Here is a 20,448-nt window from a genome sequence, read left to right as displayed (position 1 = left end):
TGACATTTGTTACATTGGTTTTTATTTTTAAAACTCATAATGTTGACATTTGATTTGTTAAATTTTTAAACTATTTATTTAAATGGTGTTCTCTTTGTTTTTATTTACAAGTCGTTTCTTATTTTTCCGCATGTATTAAGAAATGTAATAGTTATTATAAAAAGAAAAATTATAAAAGTTTTTATAAAATTATTCTTCATTAATAATATTGGAAAAATAAATTTACATAATTGAAAAGAAAAAAAAAAGAGAATAATAAATACTATTTAAGAGTATAATAGAAAAAATAGTATTAATAAAACGACTTATAATAGTTTGATGAATGTGTTTTCGTGTGTTACACGAAAATAGTTAATCAATTGAAGAGGGGATATTTGAATCCGTTTTATTGGATGTGATGGTAAGAAATTATAAATTTTAAATAAATGAGTTAAAGATTAAAATTTTAATTAGAAATATTGTGAATACATGTTTATCATGCTAATATATTAAATTATTAGATTAAGGGTCATATATAGTTTGAATGTATGTTGAAATGGAAAAAAGAATGACAGAACCATTGCGTCTCCGTTGGATGGGAAAAATAAGCAAGATCTTGAATTTTACTAATTATGAATTACATAAATGGATATTATGAATTTTTACCTTTGAGCTCACATGCAATTATATGAAAATAATCATAAAAGTAAACATTAATAAATAAAAATCGAAAAAATTGGTTTTAAAGTAAAAAAATGCATCTTTTTATTCAATAAATCAAATTTCTTACTTTATGTCATTTATGTGATTCTTTTTACTAAATAAAATATTCATTCATTTATGTGATTTTTATGAAAAATTATATGTCAAATTATATTTCTATTTTTGGACAAATATAAAATATAACGGCGGTATAACTGTTATTTAGTAAAATATATATGATTCTCGTAATATTAATATTATTAAAAATACGAAAAACTTATATATATATATATATATATATATATATATATATATATATATAATATTATTAAAAATATGAAAAACTTATATATATATATATATATATATATATATATAATATTATTAAAAATATGAAAAACTTATATATATATATATATATATATATAATATTATTAAAAATATGAAAAACTTATATATATATATATATATATATATATATATATATATATATATATATATATATATATATATATATATATAGTGGCGGAGCCAAAAAATTTATGCAGTCTAGGCAAAATTTTTACACCTGTTTTAATTTTCACACTTTATTTTTACTAATTTTGTCTAAATATTTACTATTAAATTGGGGGAGTACAAAGAAAATAAGGGTTGAGGGGCCTTGTCTCCGCCCCTCTATATATATATAAATATATATATGAGGAGGGTTATATTTACTCCAAGAGTAAGTGTTCAACACTTACTCCAAATCTTAACCATTAATTATCATTAGTCCAACGGCTTTAATTAAAATTTTATATAAAAAATATTGCCAAAAATAATTAGATTAAATGATCAATTAAAACCGTTAATTAAAGTTTTATATAAAAAAATATTTTTTAAAAGAATATTTTTATTTATTAATTTAAAAAAAATATATTATTCATCGTATAAATACAATGAAAAATAGTATAACATGTTTTCTTGTAACAGTATTTAGATATGTATAACCAATTATACCAACAAGAATAATTATTTTTTGAGTAAAAATAATTATTTTCTTATAAAAAAGAATTGGTATTTTTTACTATTAAAATAATTTTTTTCACTATTTTTTAATTATTTTTGTATTTAAATTTAAATTGTTCCGTTAATTAATTTCAAAATTGCATTAACCACAAAAATATATGTTATTAGCCATTTATTTTAGTTATAATTTATTAACTAATTTCACTACTTCATTCATCAATAAAATATATAATACTAATTATTTTCTGACATTAAATAATAAAACGTATTAACAATCTTTGCATATCACTAATCAATTTTATTTTACTATTTAAGATTTTTTATGTTTGAAAATTCATTAATCAGATTATGAACTGTATTAATTAACCAAGCTAATACATAACAATAACTAAATTTGATTTACCATGTAAGACTTTATTTTTTGGTGTTAGATACTCAGTAACCAAATTATAAGCAATACTAATCAACGTATTAGATCAATTAACCAAACTACAAATTATATTAATTAATCAATTTTTTTTATACCATTAACTAAAGTTGTTTTGAAGAGAGAGAAATGAAGATGTCTAAAAGTCAAAATTACATTTGTCATTGTTCATCGACTTGGTGAACAGTAATATACAATGTATGTGTTAATTTTGGTGTCAAAATAATATTGGTGGTCTTTAAATGTAAGATTTTTTTATCTCCCTTATTATAAAGATTTAACTTTCAAAGTATATTAATTATTTTAATTAACATATCCCTATTTATATTATATTTTTTCTTTAATATATAATGAATATTCTTACTCAAATATTAATTTATTCTCTCTCTATAAATATATTTATAAAATTATACAAATAATTAATAAATAATATATCAATAAACTTTCTTAATTTACATGATTTAAAATAAGAAATTCTATATTTAAGATTGAGGGTGGTATAAAGGATAACTAGCCAATAAGAATAAGATTTAAATAAATTTTTAGATCTCTTATTTTAATAAATTTATAAAATTAATTTCTTTATTCAAGATCAAAAAGTTTTAGCCTCCAAATTATTTATTTTCACTGAAAGTCGACCAAGTATTCATTTTCTAAACTTAAATATTTTATTTATAAAATTTCACAAAAATTCTTATATATTATAATTTATCACATTTCACAAACGACACGTCATTTAAAAGCAGATACATGGTCAAATTTAAATGCAAGAGTGTGAGAGAGAAACCAAAATAATTGAATTAAAAATAAAAGAAACTAATTTCATAAATTAGCTCAAATATAGGGAACAAAACTGTAATTAAATCTGAGAACAAGATAAGATAGTAACATAATAAATTTTTATTGTATAATGTATCTCATACAAATATAATAAAAAAATTGAAATCATTATGTTATTATTTCATGTGTTAGATATACATTTGATATGGACTATTATGAAGATTATATTTAAATTAATCTTAAATATTTATATATATATATATATATATATATATATATATATATATATATATATATAAATTATTATGTTTATTATATTTAAAATTTATATACAAATTAACAAAATAATTACTTAATTTTCTAAAATTCTTTAAATATTCTTATAATAAATTAACAAAAAGTTATTAAAAAATTCCAGGATTTAATTATTTTTAAATAAATCATTGACTAAAAAACAAAAAAAGAAAATCATTTTTATAAATTAATGAATAATTCTTTTATGTTTTTTATATAAATTAAATACAAATATGATATATATATATATATATATATATATATATATATATATATATATATATATATATATATATATATATATATATATACATATACATATATAACTAATAAAACTATCATTACAATAAATTTATTATATTTTAAAATAAAATTTATATTTTATAAATTTAGAAATATAGACTTAATAAATATATTATTTAACTTCATATAATATTTTATTTAATTTAATGTATATTTTATGAAATTGTTGTTCAACTTCTTTATTAATATTGATAAAGGAAGAAACCATAAAACAAACTTTTGATCTTTCATTAAATTCAACTTCAGAAAATTACAATTTAAATACTTAAGATTTTCTAATTTAATGGGTCAAGACCTCTTTTGTAAAGACAAACAACACTTCAAAATAATAAAGAGACATTAGATGTAATTTCTAATACACTCATATTAACACTGATAACAGTCAGTAAGCCACTTGAGGGTTTTTGTATTTCTTTTGGGCTTAAAGATTGGCCTACTTACAATATTCCTAGGCCCATGAGGAACCTTGTCCTCAAGGTTCACTTCTGTTAAATCACATGGCAATAAAATACTAGCTGGAGAGGATATGTTGGAGGTGTGATATGTGGTTAAGTGGGAGAAAATTTTGGTTTTGTTGGGTAGTGATTAGTAACGTGAGTTTGGTTGAGGGATGTTAAATTAATCGGTTTGTAAAATTTGGTTTGTGTGGAGAGTGAATTAGGCTAAATTAATGGTTGAGAGATATATGGGAAAATTTTAGAATTGATGGGAGATGTATTGGCGATTAGGACGCGCGGGGATTGGATATGAGGGGACTAGATTGAAAAAGTTGACAATGGATTAAGTAGGGTGCAACTTGATGAGACAAGTGGTTGGGAAGTGTTTGGGGAGGGAATTTGAATTAAGGGTTATGATGGAGTTTTTGTGAGAGAACAAGAATCCAATGGTGGAGAGTTGGTCAAATAAATAGCCTTGCTTGTACCACTAGCTAGTCCACTGTCATTAGGAGACTACAGGGTTGATTGATGCCCTGTCTATGCAGGTAGGCCCACATCATAATGAAGATGCACATGTGTGTTGGCCTTTGTAGTGAGGGACGATCTATATGAGGTGAGATTTTTATCAAGCAACTAGGAAAGTTAACCGTTGAATGAGAATTGGATTGAGGAAGTAATTAATGATATGTGGGCTAGATTATAGCAATGTGATGATCATCAAACAATTGAGGAAAAGGAGGACATGTTTCGGCTTGATCTTGAGATATGGTAGTGTAAATAACGCTTCAAATTGAGTTTCTTTTGTTGCCCTGTATTTCAAAATTTTGAGCTATTTAGAGGGGTCGTTTTTAATTATAAGTCCCTCTTGTGTCCTATAAAACCAGTACGTGGCAACTTAAACTTACTTTGAACTTCATTATTCATGTCTTCGAACCCAACAACTGAATAATTTATATCTTCATTTTCTGCATAATTTTTCTTAAGATTTTTTCCTTCTCTTTTTAAAAAAAAAACCCAAATCCAAAGAAGAGGAATAAATATAAATGCATATTTACTTACTATCTTTAACAAAATGGGGTCTTAAGAATAAAACATGTACCACATGGTGTATTCTTGAAGAGGATGGAAGATTCAATTTGTATGCAATCTTTCCTACACTTTTTTTATAGTGAAGGCCCAAAAAATGCTTGGATATTTTTTGGCAGACTCTTTGAGTTAATGGATGCTGCTTGTAAGGTTGTAATCAGAGAAGATATTAAACCTCCAACTTCAAAGGTAAGGTTTATCCTATTTTTATTTGCCTGAGTTTCAAGAGACAAGAGACTCCGTTTTTGTAGAAACGACCATATAATATAGAATAGTTGGTGCAGTTTGACCATACATGGCTAGAAAATGAGTCTTTAGGATAGAAAAAAGGAATATGTTGTTGTGTCAAAATTCTGCCAAGTGCAAGAGCTTGAACTAGTGGCGGGGTTGATCGTTAGCAAAACATCTTAGGTAAGTTTCTAAACACCAATTAACTACTTCAGTTTTTTCGTATGCTTTTAGGTGATATGTTATGTTGTATTTGAGAGTTGTCCCTTGTATTTAAAAAAAATTATGTCCATAAAGTGCTAAGGAAGAGAGAGGGTCATAGTAAAAGATTATGGATTTTGGAACTTTGTGGAGGCAGAATATTTCCACTAAAAAGTATAAAGTCAAATCAATAGTAGAGAACTTGGTGGGTAAGGCAACAAAATAAGTATACTTTGTTAGGCAATCACAAAAAACCTAGATAACAACGTGAACAAAAGAGTTAGGAAAGTATGTGATAAATTCCATTGTAAGTTCTTCCTAAACTTGGTTTGGAGTACGCAGTGGCTGAAGTAACCCTTTTTTTATGGTTGATTTTTGTTATGTTGACATGTTAAGCACTGTTTCACAAAATATTTTGCATCTTCGTATAGGCCAAGCAATGAAAATGGTGATTAAAGTCTTGCTACAATATGGTTGATACCAGACTGGCCCCCTGTGGTGTGTTATGATATTCATGAATAAGTGTCATACAGAGGTCCTTGAAAGCAGGTACAAATAATTTATCCTTGAATAAATTAACCCATTTGAAAATTTATACTACTTATGATCTTTATTATATTTTTCCATCTGCTCAACTAACTTCTGACCTTCGCTTTGTGATGCATAATATTGTTGGAGTTGTTTGATGAGATTCAGACCTAGTGAAGACAAGGATAGCAGCAAAGAGTCAGCTTCTGAATTTTTTTTGCTGAAAGCATTAACAACTAGATTCAATCTCCCATGTTTGTAAAAAATCTCAAAGTTGAACCCTTGTAGTTTTGAAGCCCAATTTTGTTGTTCTAGTGTTTGTATAAACAACAAGTTTCTCAAACTCTTTTGATCTTTGTAGATGTAGAAATGTTAACAAATCAGATACTGGCGTCACTTTTTGATGGTATGTGATTGCATACATTTCGCGCACATAAACTGAAGCAGCATGCATTTCAGACACATTTTCTTACAGAAGAAGGTAAGTGGATTCCCATTTTGAGACAAGACAACATCGATGGCCACACCAAATGCATCGGTATCAACAATAAATGTTTTTGTAAAGTCTAGCAAAGCCAGCACCAGCATGTCGGACATTTTTCTTTTCAATTCTGTAAAGGCTAAACTAGCCTTTGTACCCTAAGGAAATTTAATGGAACAAAACAAATCAATGAAAGGGGTAGCAAGAGTGGCGTACTGCACACAAAGCACCTGTAAAAATTGATGAGTCCTAAAAAGCCTCAGAGAATCACGAGAGAGCGAGATTAGGCCAATTCAAAATTCCTTGTAATTTTTTTTGGATTGGGTGCAACACCCCTAACATAAATCACATGACCCAAGTAATTGACTTTATCCACTGTAAAAACACACTTAGATAATTTGGCAACAAAAACATGTGATTTTAATAAGTTAAAACAATATGCAAATGAACTAAGTGATCGCTCAAATTAGAACTATATATTAAGATGTCCTCAAAAAACACTAAAAAAAATAGATGTGGCATTAGTGAGCCTGAAAAGCATCACGAGAAATTCGTAATGATCATCGAAAGTTCAAAAAGCAGTCTTATGTATATCTTCCAATGCAACACGGATCTAGTGATATCCTGAGCATAAATCTATATTGATAAAAATTAATGGAGCATCAAGTTCATCTAATAATTTGTCAATTATTCGAATGGGAAATTTGTATTTGATTGTAACAACATTGAGTATTCTGTAGTCAACACAGAATCGTTATGTCCCACCTTTTTTTACTAGTAAGACTGGAGAGGAAAAGGGACTCTTACTAGGGATTATGATGTCTTCCCCTAACATTTCTTGTATGATGGAGTTATGGCCTATTTATGGGGGTGGTAGATACGGTGAGTTTTCATCATTTAAGAATAGAATATCATTAATTTTAAACACAAAGGAAATCAAAACAATTTGAATTTTAAAAAATATTAATTTCATTAATGAAATAAAATTGAGCAAACAAAATTAAAATTAAACCTAAGGTTTATAGTTCAAATTAAATAACATATCTAATAAAAGATTTGTTATTTATTTAGGATCTATTTGTTGCCCATGATAGAATAAATATAATATAATAATGAATTGTATAATGAAGCAATTTGATATTGACATGATATATAATTTCTAAAATATGTTTGGTCACGGACAAATATTCTCTCCGGTGTAATTTTTATCGTAGGTGTAACAGTGTATATCTTCATCCTTAAAACTTATATTTCATTGATTTAATTATATTTTTAACGTGGCCGAAATTTAATTGGAGAAAATTTACACCGAAAACAATCCACTCCTATTTGATCACACACAGGTCAATTCTAGCAAACTCTACAGAGGTTTGTTATATATATATATATATATATATATATATATATATATATATATATATATATATATATATATATATATATATATATATATATATATATATATATATATATATATATCACCCCTATCAATAGGGCGAGTTTTGGATTTTTCCCATATTAGTTTTTTTTTAAAAGATTTTCCCTTTATAAATCACAGATTCCATTTCCACCCCCCTTAAACTCGTGTTTTACTAACTGGCCTTTGGTCAATCCTTGCTTGCAGCGTTTGATTTTAGTGAGTTGGATTTAATTGATTTAAATTAACTTTTGTAAATTAGGGTTCGTCAAATTTGTTCTTTCTTCTACTTGGAAACTTATAGTATTCATCTGCTGACAACACTATATTGTTCATCATTCATATTTGTTCATCTTCTCATACTGTTCATCGTTCTTATTCTTTCTTCTACTTCTCAACATATGCGATAGTTGTTGTTCATTAACCATGTCAGCTAGAAACTCGATTGGAGGCAGTAGTACAAGCCATACATTTCCAGGTCCACCCAGATGCGGATGCGAGCGTGCTATGAAGATGTGGGTATCGAACACAGCTTGAAACCGTAATCGGAAGTTTTGGAAATGTCACAATGCTAGGGTAAGTTTGTTGTTGAATATCCAGATGATTTCCCATATATTCTTCCTTCGACCCCCAAATTATTGGTAATATCTTTGTAATTTGTTTCTGCAGAATGAGAATAGTTGCGACTTGTTTTTATGGGATGATGAATATGGTGACTCAATAAATCAGAATCAGGCTAATTTTCAAGGGTTTAGCAAGTTGTGTGACAAGACAGAAATGCAGTTAGAAAGTGTTTTGAAGAAATTAGAGAAAGCAAAAGTGAAGGTTGAAGTTGAGAGGAAGACAAACTTTATGATGAAGTTGGCACTTGTTCTGTCTTGGTTGTTTTTTGCATTGATGTACACCTTAATGTAATGTTTTATGTATGTTGAAGTTAATGTAATGGTTTCTACCAAACAATTGGTTTCTTGTATTCTTAATGTAATGTTTTCTGAATGTTGAAGATAATGTAATGGTTTCTATCAAATTATACTAGTTTATGTCAAATAATTTGTAGCTACCAAATAGTCTTAATATTCATAATCATAAGCACCAAACGTGTGCAATTGTCATTACATTATATCACCAATAGTGTGCAATTGGCATACCAAAAAAAGCACCAAAAGTGTGCAATTGGCATACCAAAAAAAGCACCAAAAGTGTGCAATTGTCATTACATTGAATAACACCAAAATTCCGCATCACAAAATAGTATCAAAATGACATCACAAAATATCAGTTAAGTGCATTACAAAATAACAGTTAAGTGAAATCCTAAAGTTTGGAAATTGATTTCTTCTTAGCCTTCTTTGGAACCATCTCAGTTTTATTCTTTCACTTTGCCTCTTTCTCTTTGGTTTGTTTTCTTTTGTAACCTTTTCCTTGCTCTTCTTCATCTTTGGTTTGGTTTCTTCATCTTGCACAGGTTGAGTAATATCTGGTAATGATGATAGCATTTCATTTGTTGCATCTCCAAATAAATCTGCATCAGCATTAATATGAGTTGCAGCAGTTGTAGTGACACCACTTGCATCCATCTGGTTTGCATTATATTGTAACACCCTTCTAAACCCCGCGGAATAATAAAATTATTTCAGAGTAAACATGTAAAAAGGATGCTACAACTTGCCAAATAACATTTCAAACCATATGTCATGCTTTCTCACGAGAGAAATAAAATAAACATTGATCACCAAACATGTTTGACACAACGAAAATAGTTTTCTAAAGTTAAATAATAATAAACATTGGTTATCAACTCCAAGAGGTCACCACCTCATAACTCAACAAGATTATTCAACTAATAAAAGAAGTGTTTATTCAATAACTCAAAACAAACGAGCGTTTCCCCCTAGTGTTACAAGACCAGAGCATGACACCCGACACAACTGACACTAAGTGAAATAGCTACTCCTGAATTTGAAAATGGTCAACAGTAAGGGTGAGACATATTCACAATTAACAAATTTTATAAGTTTATAAATAATAAAACATCTTAGATATGTCATTCACCCTATCATACATGTCCTAGATTTTCAGAATAAATCATCCAACAACAATCCACAAATGCATCTTACATCAAGCACATCTCCACATTATAACATTAGAAATCTCCCATTCATGTTATAATAAGCATACAAAATGATGTAACACAACACTATGCATGTGGTACCAATTTGTCATGGGATTAACCCATCTGACCGATCTAAACATTACCGAGATACGGCCCTGCCAGCACTAATTCCACACGATGGGAATTATGCCTCCACTGATCCAAATCATCACTGGGATTCAGCCACCAAAAATGATTATGAATGCATGCAAAACATATAACATACTCACCATCATCACCGATACGATGAACAATTTCATCTCAATATAACTCACCATTATCAACACGGAACTCAGTATGTACATGTCTCAGCATCATTCAATAATCAATCATACATCATCACAACAATTAACAACACAATCATATCATCACCACATTACTACACTGTCACATTTAACAATATACACACACAATGTATAACTTCACCAAAATAATTAAATCGGGATTTTCAAATAAAATCGAGCCACTGCTCATTACACCAGTTTATTAGATAGAAAATTGAACTATCTTTCCAACGCACAAAACGGCGCTCAAAGCGGACTTACGGTTTGCAAAATATGAATTTTTTAAAAAAAATAAAATATTTTTTAAAGCTGCAGTGTAACGGGTTACCAGTCCCAAAACACAATTTTTAGAAATTCATGTACAGTGTAATTGGTTACCGTAACGGGTTACCAGTCCCAAAACACAATTTTTTGAAATTCACGTACGGCGTAATCGGTTACTGTAACATGTTACCAGTCCCAAAACACAATTTTTCAAAAATTCACATACAGTATAATCGGTTACGTAACGAGTTACCAATCCCAAAATACAATTTTTAAAAAATTCACGTACAATGTAATCGGTTACGTAACGGGTTACGAGCAGTCTGCACTAGAAAAATCACTTTTTGAAAGATTTTCACTTCTCCAACATCTCCATTTCGCACCAACACGAAAACAACACCAATATAAAGCCAAATACCAGAATTTAACACATTTGCATCATGTAAAGAGTCTATCTAACATCAGTTATAAACCACAAACATCCAATTGCATCAAAATCATCAATTTGACTCTAAACATCCTAAAACCCCAAATCTCTAACATCTACAATGGGAAGAACTAACCTACCTAATCGATCCTATTATTCATAAACCGATAATAGATATTAACCGGAATTAGTCCCCACTTCCCTTAGCTAAGAATTTGATTCTTCCTCTTCTCCCTTTTTCAGCTCTTTCACGTGTTCTTCAAATCTCCTCTTCTTCTCTTTTGGCTTCACTATCTCTTTCTCCCAATTTCCTTTATTTTATGAAAATAACATAACTTAGTAAAAGGCCCACTAATTAACACCTCCCCTTTACTAATTGTCACACTGGCCCAATTACCGTATTCTCATAATTTTCTCAATTAAATCACCAGATTCCAAAATTTCAATTAATTCCAATTAAATAATTTAAACTCTAATTAAATTAAATAATGGAAAATATGGGGTGTTACATATATCAACAATAAATTTTTGTTTGTTATAAGAATGTGTGACATGGAATTTTCCATCCATAGCCCAAGTTGGTAACCAATGTCCATTCCATATAAAATTGTCCACTCACGAATTGCCTCCCTTCCATTTAAAACTGTCCACTCACGAATTGCCTCCCTAAATTCATCTAGGGAATTGAATTGCATACCCCACTTAAACTTAAAATTCTTATTAAATTGCTCTTTTCTAAACTTCTCAAACTTAGGCCTTTTTTCATCTTCAGATTTATCTGAGTCTGAGCTGTCTAACCCCTCACTAACATAATCCTCATCTTCCAATTTCCTCTTACTTGGACAAGATAACAAACAAGATATTTCTGGACCGTCCCTAATAGGTATAGTGACATCAATTTCTTCAAATCCATCTACAATAGTAGTGGTCCTTTCATCCTCACTGTCATTCAAGCGTTCAACTCCATCTTCATCAGTTGCATTTAACCCAGCAAAATCATTCACACACATAGGGCTCCTACCACTTAATTCTAAACCACTTACAATATGTTCAACATACATGTCCCCATCTGTTTGCATAGCAGTAGTGTCATACCCCAAAATTTGTCCATCATATTTCAAATAATTTGGTTCAAGCACTGAGGAATAAGCTCACTTACCTATCTCCCAATCAACAAGCCTCCAACTAGGGTTTTGCTCCTCTCAAAGTAAAATCAGGTTCTGACACCTCAAGGGGACTTCATGTCTCTCATATGCTTCAAAGTATCTTCATACCAAGTTTCAAGCTCTGATTCACAAGATTGTTCAGTCAAATGCTCAGATAGTCAGCAGTCGACTAGTTTGACCAAAAGTTAACTGTGGTCAACATATAGTCAAAAGTCAAGATTTTTGGTCAACATCCCTCATATGAAGTTACATTCATCATTTGATCAAGGGTTGATCATGATTCTGTTAGAACAAGATTTGTTCTGATCAATATTCTTGTTTTGATGATAACAATGTATATGAATTTTGTATAAGACAATATGGTACTCTAATCCTTTGCATTTTCCATTTCAGGAAATATACAAGGAGTATGCACAATTCAGCGCTAAGAAGCACTGACTCAGAAGGTTCAGGATTGCAACATCAGAACATGCTCTCGCAAGACATCAGAAGATTGTCAAGCAGAATCAGAACATGGTCTATGAAGCATCAGAAGAACATGAAGTCAGAAGCAGAAGCACTGAAGTTCTTATGGTATCACGCTCAAGCACTTCAAAGTCAGAAGACAAGAAGATGCTCTACACCAAGCTGAATGGCTCTGATATTCAAACGTTGTATTCATAAATCTCAGATCAGAAGCAAGTACAAGATGACAGGCTATTAAGTCTAATCTCTGACTGACAAAAGGAACGTTAGAAGCTACAAAAGGCAAAGTCAGTAAAAGCAGCAAAAGCATGGCTCGAGGTAGTTGACAAAAGTGTGAAACATTAAATGCAACGTTGTACTATTCACGCAATGCATTAAATGCAACCCAACAGTCATCTTCTCAAACGCCTATAAATATGGAAGTTCTGATCAGAAGCAGTAACACAACTCTTGTAAAAACACTAAAACGCTGTTGAATTCAAAACTCACGAACTTCATCTTCAAGCTCACAACTATTGTAATATTTTAGTGAGTGTTAAGCTTAGAACTTAAGAGAAATATCACAGTTGTGATTATAGCTTTCTAAGAAGCATTTCAATACTCTTGTAAACATTTATTTTACTTTGATTGTAAAAGGTTCCTAGAGTGATCAGCGAGATCAGTAGACTCTAGAAGACTTAGAAGTTATCTAAGTGGTGATTTCCTAGAGTGATCAATTTGTGATCAGTATACTCTAGAAGACTTAGAGGGTATCTAAGTGGAAAATCATTGTAATCAAGATTGATTAGTGGATTAAATCCTCAGTTGAGGTAAATCACTCTAAGGGGGTGGACTGGAGTAGTTTCGTTAACAACGAACCAGGATAAAAATAATTGTGTTCATTGTTTTTATCTTTAGAGTTTTTAAAGTCACACTTATTCAAACCCCCCTTTCTAAGTGTTTTTCTATCCTTCAATTGGTATTAGAGCGCCGGTTTTAGGTGCAAGCACTTAACCGTGTTAGTAAAAGATTCAGGAAGAGAAAAACACTAAGTCAATATGGTTGATCCATCAACAGCTGCATCAACTGCTACATCTGTTTCTAATGATCAAAACAAAAATGGAAATGGATATTCTAGACCACCAGTATTTGATGGTGAAAACTTTGAATACTGGAAAGATAGACTTGAAAGTTACTTTCTTGGTCTAGATGGTGACTTATAGGATCTACTTGTGGATGGTTACAGACATCCTGTAAATGCTAGAGGAGTCAAGATGTCAAGACAAGAAATGAGTGATGATCAAAAGAAACAATTCAAAAATCATCACAAGTCAAGGACTATTCTGCTGAATGTTATTTCTCATGCTGAATATGAGAAGATATCAAACAGAGAAACTGCCCATGACATCTTTAAATCCTTGAAGATGACTCATGAAGGGAATGCCCAAGTCAAGGAGACAAAAGCTCTTGCATTAATCCAGAAATATGAAGCCTTCAAGATGGAGGATGATGAAAACATTGAAGCTATGTTCTCAAGATTTCAAACTCTAACTGCTGGATTAAGGGTGCTTGACAAGGGATATACAAAGGCTGATCACGTCAAGAAGATCATCAGAAGCTTGCCCAGAAGATGAGGCCCAATGGTGACTGCATTCAAGATTGTTAAGAATCTGAATGAAGTCTCCCTTGAAGAGCTGATCAGCGCCCTGAGAAGTCATGAAATAGAGCTGGATGCTAATGAACCTCAGAAGAAAGGTAAGTCTATTGCTTTAAAATCAAATAATAAAAAATGCACTAACGCTTTTCAGGCTGAAGAAGAAGATTCTGAAGAGTTAGAATCAGAAGAAGAAGATGAACTGTCCATGATCTCCAGAAGGGTAAACCAACTTTGGAAGAGTAAATAAAGGAAGTTCAAGAACTTCAGAAGTTCCAAAAGGCCTGAAAGAGGAGAATCTTCTGGACTCAGAAGATCTGACAAAAAGAAGGTCACGTGCTTTGAATGCAAGGAGCCAGGATATTACAAGAGTGAGTGTCCAAAGCTTCAGAGGGAAAAGACCAAGAAGAAGTTTCAAAAGAAGAAAGGCCTTATGGCAACTTGGGATGATTTAGATTCATCAGAATTAGAATCAGACTCTGAAGATGAGCAGGCAAACATTACGCTGATGGCCACTGTTGATGATGAATCAGAATCTACATCAGACTCAGATTTTGAAGAGGTATTTTCTGAACTATCTAGAGAAGAGTTAGTTTCTAGTCTAACTGAAATTCTGGAACTCAAGGCTCAACTTAGTATCAAATACAAAAAGCTGAAGAAGCTATTTGAATCTGAAACTAAGAAGCTTGAAGTAGAAAATTCTGAACTGAAGGAAAAAGTTTTAAAATTATCCAAAGATGTTGAATCATCTTCTAGTTCAGAAAAGTCTATTCCAAGTATGAACAATATTCTTAAGGAATATGACTTGAGTTTTAGAAAGTTTTTATCTAGAGGTATTGGAAGAAGTCAACTTGCCTCTATGATATATGCAGTTAGTGGAAACAAGAGAGTTGGCATAGGCAATAAGGGTGAAACCCCATAAAAACTTGAATTTGTGGATGATATGAAAATCACATACAAGCCCTTGTATGATCAATTCAAGTATGGCCACTCCCATGATATTAGGCTCACATCACATGCTAAAAGTTTCCATATTACGCACACTAAGAAGTATGTGGCACACACTAGAAAATATCATGTGACTCAGAATAGGGAATATCATGCTGTTCCTCCTGTTAATTTTCATGCTAAACCCAAGTTCAATCAGAACTTGAGGAGAACTAACAAGAAAGGACCCAAGAAATTATGGGTACCTAAGGAAAAGATTATCCCTGTTGCAGATATCCTTGGCAACAAAGAAGACAAAGGAAAACATGTCATGGTACCTGGACTCTGGGTGCTCGCGGCACATGACGGGAAAAAGGTCTATGTTCCAAGACTTGGTGCTTAAATCTGCTGGAGAAGTTATATTTGGAGGGAACCAGAAGGGCAAGATCATTGGCTTTGGAACCATAAGTATTGGTAACTCTCCTTCTATAACTAATGTTCTGCTAGTAGATGGATTAGCTCATAACTTATTGTCCATAAGTCAATTAAGTGATAATGGTTATGACATAATCTTTAATCAAAAGTCTTGTAAAGCTATTAGTCAGAAGGATGGCTCAATCCTATTTATAGGCAAGAGAGAGAACAACATTTACAACATTGATCTTCAAGATCTTAAGAATCAGAAGGTAACTTGTCTTATGTCTGTTAGTAAAGAGCAATGGGTCTGGCACAGAAGATTGGGTCATGCTAGTTTGAGAAAGATTTCTCAGATTAACAAACTTAATCTGGTCAGAGGACTCCCCAATCTGAAATATAAATCAGATGCTCTTTGCAAAGCATGTCAGAAAGGGAAGTTTTCCAAACCTGCATTCAAGTCTAAGAATGTTGTCTCTTCTTCTAGGCCGCTAGAACTTCTGCACATTGATTTGTTTGGCCCAGTCAAAACAGCATCTGTCAGAGGGAAGAAATATGGATTAGTCATCGTAGATGATTATAGCAGATGGATGTGGGTAAAGTTCTTGAAACATAAGGATGAGTCTCATACAGTGTTCTTTGACTTCTGCACTCAGATTCAATCTGAGAAAGAGTGTAAAATCATAAAGGTCAGAAGTGATCATGGTGGCGAATTTGAGAACATATTCTTTGAGATTTATTTCAAAGAAAATGGTATTGCCCATGATTTCTCTTACCCTAGAACTCCGCAGCAAAATGGAGTTGTAGAGCGAAAGAATAAGACTCTACAAGAAATGGCTAGAACCATGATCAATGAAACCAATATGGCTAAACATTTCTGGGCAGAAGTGTGGTGTCGTTTTTTTACCTCCCCGTTTCACTTGGGAGGACGGCACGCTAGACCCTTCACGCGAAATTTGGAAGGAGGGAAGCGCCCATTGTGGGATGAATTTTGTTTCAATTCTTCCTACGATAGCACACAAACTTTTTAATTATCCTACGAAAGAGGAAAGGGAAAAAGATCTCAAATAAACCCTAGGAGTTTGCTAAGTGTGGGGATTCACCTAGACTAGAAATTCTGGAGTCCAGGAGGTCGGTTATACATAGGGAAGGTTTTAAGCACCCTACATATCCGTAGTACTCTACGGGAACCTTCTCTGTGTCTATGTGTTTTTGTTTGTTGCTAATTGATTGGGAAAGTTTCTCCTTTGTATTAGGAGAGAGAATTGAATTGAATTTAAAAAAAAGAAAGACAGACAGACTATTTTTTGGTTTTTTGTTAGCTAGCTGAGATTCCTTGTGAACCTCATGCCTACATATCCCTAATGGAAGTCAGAGCTTTTTGTAGTTCGGAGAACTAATTAGGGAAATTAATTATTTTTAGTGCCTTGCTTGAAGCTCAAGGTTGAAGCTTGAATTAAATCTCTGTTTATGGTAAAGAGATATGAAATCATCTTTACATAGAGGTATTTCTACTATTCCACCACAAACATTTAAAGTGAAAGAAAAGCTGAATTCATTTCATTAAGAGAGGGACCTTACTTGTGTATGTGCAAGTATACGACTCAAATGTCTCTTGAATGAAAGAAGGATTTCTCAACCAAATTAGGGAAAGTTACACATGTCTGGGTTAACTAGCCAGAGCATGTCTTTCAAAATCCTAAATGGGAGAATGATTAAAATTAAAATTGAAATGTTTGTTTGTTTGTTTGTTTCAATGTGGTGAGATAGGAGAAATATCTCTCTATAGAGATAAGCTATGTCTATCTACTGTATAAAAGATTTGATTTTAGCTGGCTTGTATGAGGCCCAAGCTTGAGGCTTTTTGATTGATTTTATTGACTTTGGGAGATGACTCCACTGAAAGTTAACTTAAACTAAGAAATTTTGTGTTCTGTACAAAGCCCAGAATTGAGGCTGACTCTAGCTAGAGAGTGTTTATTTTATTTTATGATTGAAAGGTTTATTTTAGTGTTCTGTACAAAGCCTAGAATTGTGGCTGACTCTACCTAGGGAGACTCTATTTTGTGCCTTGTATGAAGCCCAAGGTTGTGGCTGACTCTTAGCTAGGGAAGTCATTATTTTCTGCCTTGTATGAAGCCCAAGGTTGTGGCTGACTGTTGAAGAATCTGAGTATGGATGACTCTATGGGGAAAAGATCTTGAAGGTTAGGAATCTTTTGACACAGGAAATGTGGTTTATCTGCCTTGTACAAAGCCCAAGGTTGTGGCTACTTGATGGTGAAGGACTCATTGGGGAGGCTCTATTATCTGCCTTGTACAAAGCCCAAGGTTGAGGCTAACTCTCTAGGGGAATACCTATGAGTAGGGTTTTAACTCTAAAGGGAGTATGTGCCTTGTACAAAGCCCAAGGTTGAGGCTAACTTTTAAAATGGGGAAAGATCTACCAGTGTGGGATCTTTTGACTCGGAGGGGATTTTTGTTGAGGATTACTCTTTTGTTTGGAGACTAAAGGTTGACCCTACTGAGGATTGTGCTTTTTTTAAGCAGGAATTGATGAATTAAAGACCCAGGTTTGAAGATTGACTCCATTGGGGAATTTGTTTGAGTGATTGACCTAAACTCTATTGAGGAGTTTTGAAGGTTTGAAAGATGATTTGGAAGCTAACCCTTTCCAGGGAATTTGGGTTTAAAGGAATGATTTTGAAGGCTAACCCTTTCAGGGGTTTATGACTTTTAAAGAATGATTGGGTAGCACTCCATTGGTTATGAAAGGATGAAAGAATTAACTGAGACTTCTTGTTTAAAGCCCAAGATTAAGGCTGACACTGACTGAGAATAGACAGATTGGAACCTAGACTCTGCTAAGGAGGAAAATTATTGAAGTTTGAGAATAAGGGTGACAGAGACTGTCCATGTCTCTCATTCCAAAAGGTGAACTCAATGTTGAGATTGAGACAATCTTAGCTTGTTTGAAGTCTGGTTTGAAGAGTAGAAGAAACTCACCAGGGTAGGCTAAAAGGTGACTAAAGACCTGTTCCTATGTTTATAAGAAACCTGATGGGTCCTTGTATACAAGCTCAAGAGTAATATGGGAATGCTTTTAAGAAGCATGTGGGTCCTTGTACAAAGCCCAAGAGGAGGCTAATCGAGGGTCATCGAGGGTCCTTGTTATAGCACAAGAGACAGCTATGTGGTTTTGAACTTATTTTGGCTCTAAGCAAATGGGTAAGAGGTTTCACCGGGAATAATTCCTCTTGGGTGGATTATCCTATTTTGGTTCTAAGGCTTTTTCAAAATGTTTCACCGGGAATAATTCATCTTAAGGTTTGAACTAAAGATCTCTAATTAGGAAAGAGCCTTCACCGGGAAGACATTCTCAATCTTAGGCCATAGTCCTAATATATATATATATATATATATATATATATATATATATATATATATATACATATATATATATGTATATATATATATATATATATATATATATATATAGTTTATTTGTCTTAAGGTTTATACTCTGACGTAGTTCTAAACAATATATATACAGTTTATATTTGACAGTAATTTAAATGAAGACTATAAATTGAAAGCTATAAAGCCTAACCTGGATGGAGTGGAGGCCTTTGAACGTTGTATGTACAAAGCCTTACCAGTAGCTTGGTTGTTTATTGATAAACAGTAGAATGTTTATTGGAAACAGTTAAATGTTTTTGAAAACAAAAGAGGTGAGGATGGACACTTGGTCACATAGGTATCTGAAGAGTTTCACCGGGAATAATGCCCTTCAAATACCAGAAGAATGTTTTTGAAAACAGAGAGAAGATTTTGTAAATACAGTTTTTGAAAATTGACGAAAGTTAACTTAATTAGAGTAAAGACAAAGTCTATACCTAATTAAGACCTAAATGATTAGGGTTTTATCACAAAGATATTTACAAGAGATTAGGTTTTTTTGAAAATCAAATGAAAAACTATATTTAAAGTATTAAGAACACTTAAAAATAAGTCATTTTAAACCTAATAAAAATATATCAAATAAATATTATTTTTTTGTGATTTTTTTGGATATTCATAAAATACATATGTTAAATGAGAAGTGTTCAAAAAATGAAGTTAAAATGAATTAGTTTGATAGGTTAAATGATTAAATGAAGTTGTAAAGAAATTGAAGAAAACAAGTGTTAAAAAAAAAGGTTTTGGTCCTTGGAGGGTTTGAACCCACGCCCTCATGGTTACCAACCAAAATAACACCACTGGGCCAAGCGCTAGTTGGTGACTATAGCATGCATTCAATTGGTTATGTTTCAAAACATGTTGAAAATATTTGAAAAATAAAAGAACCAAAAAGTCTGGGGCAAGGGGGATTCGAACCCCAGACTAGAGGCATGAGAGGACTAAGAGCGCATGTGAGGCCACTAGGGCAAACGATGAATTCGTTTATAAAACACATACCATTCAAAATAAAATAAACTTTACCCAGAGATTTGAATTTTTGCGCGCCACAGCCATGGTCGTCTTCAACCTCAAGCTTGAAGAATTTGAGTTTTCTAACTTGCTCAATTCTCAACCAAACATGATGATGTAAACACCAAACGTGTTCTAATTTTTCTCACGATCTCAAATATGTAACTAACATAGATTTATATTAACTACATCTATTGAATTATCTAAAATACGTGAAGAACCCTAAAATTTGAAAATTAAATTAAATGACTATACTGAAAGATAAATAGATGATGATAGAGGGTTTTTAATCCTCTGATGATGCTGAATGAAATGGTATCGAGTTTTAACAAAAAGAGTGTGCAAATTAAAGAGGTGGAGTTCAAAAACTTACCTC

Source organism: Vicia villosa, unplaced genomic scaffold (assembly GCF_029867415.1).
Source record: "Vicia villosa cultivar HV-30 ecotype Madison, WI unplaced genomic scaffold, Vvil1.0 ctg.000434F_1_1, whole genome shotgun sequence".
In the NCBI taxonomy this organism is placed as follows: Eukaryota; Viridiplantae; Streptophyta; class Magnoliopsida; order Fabales; family Fabaceae; genus Vicia; species Vicia villosa.
The sequence above is the reverse complement of the archived record's forward strand: the minus strand, read 5'-3'. Positions refer to the sequence as shown.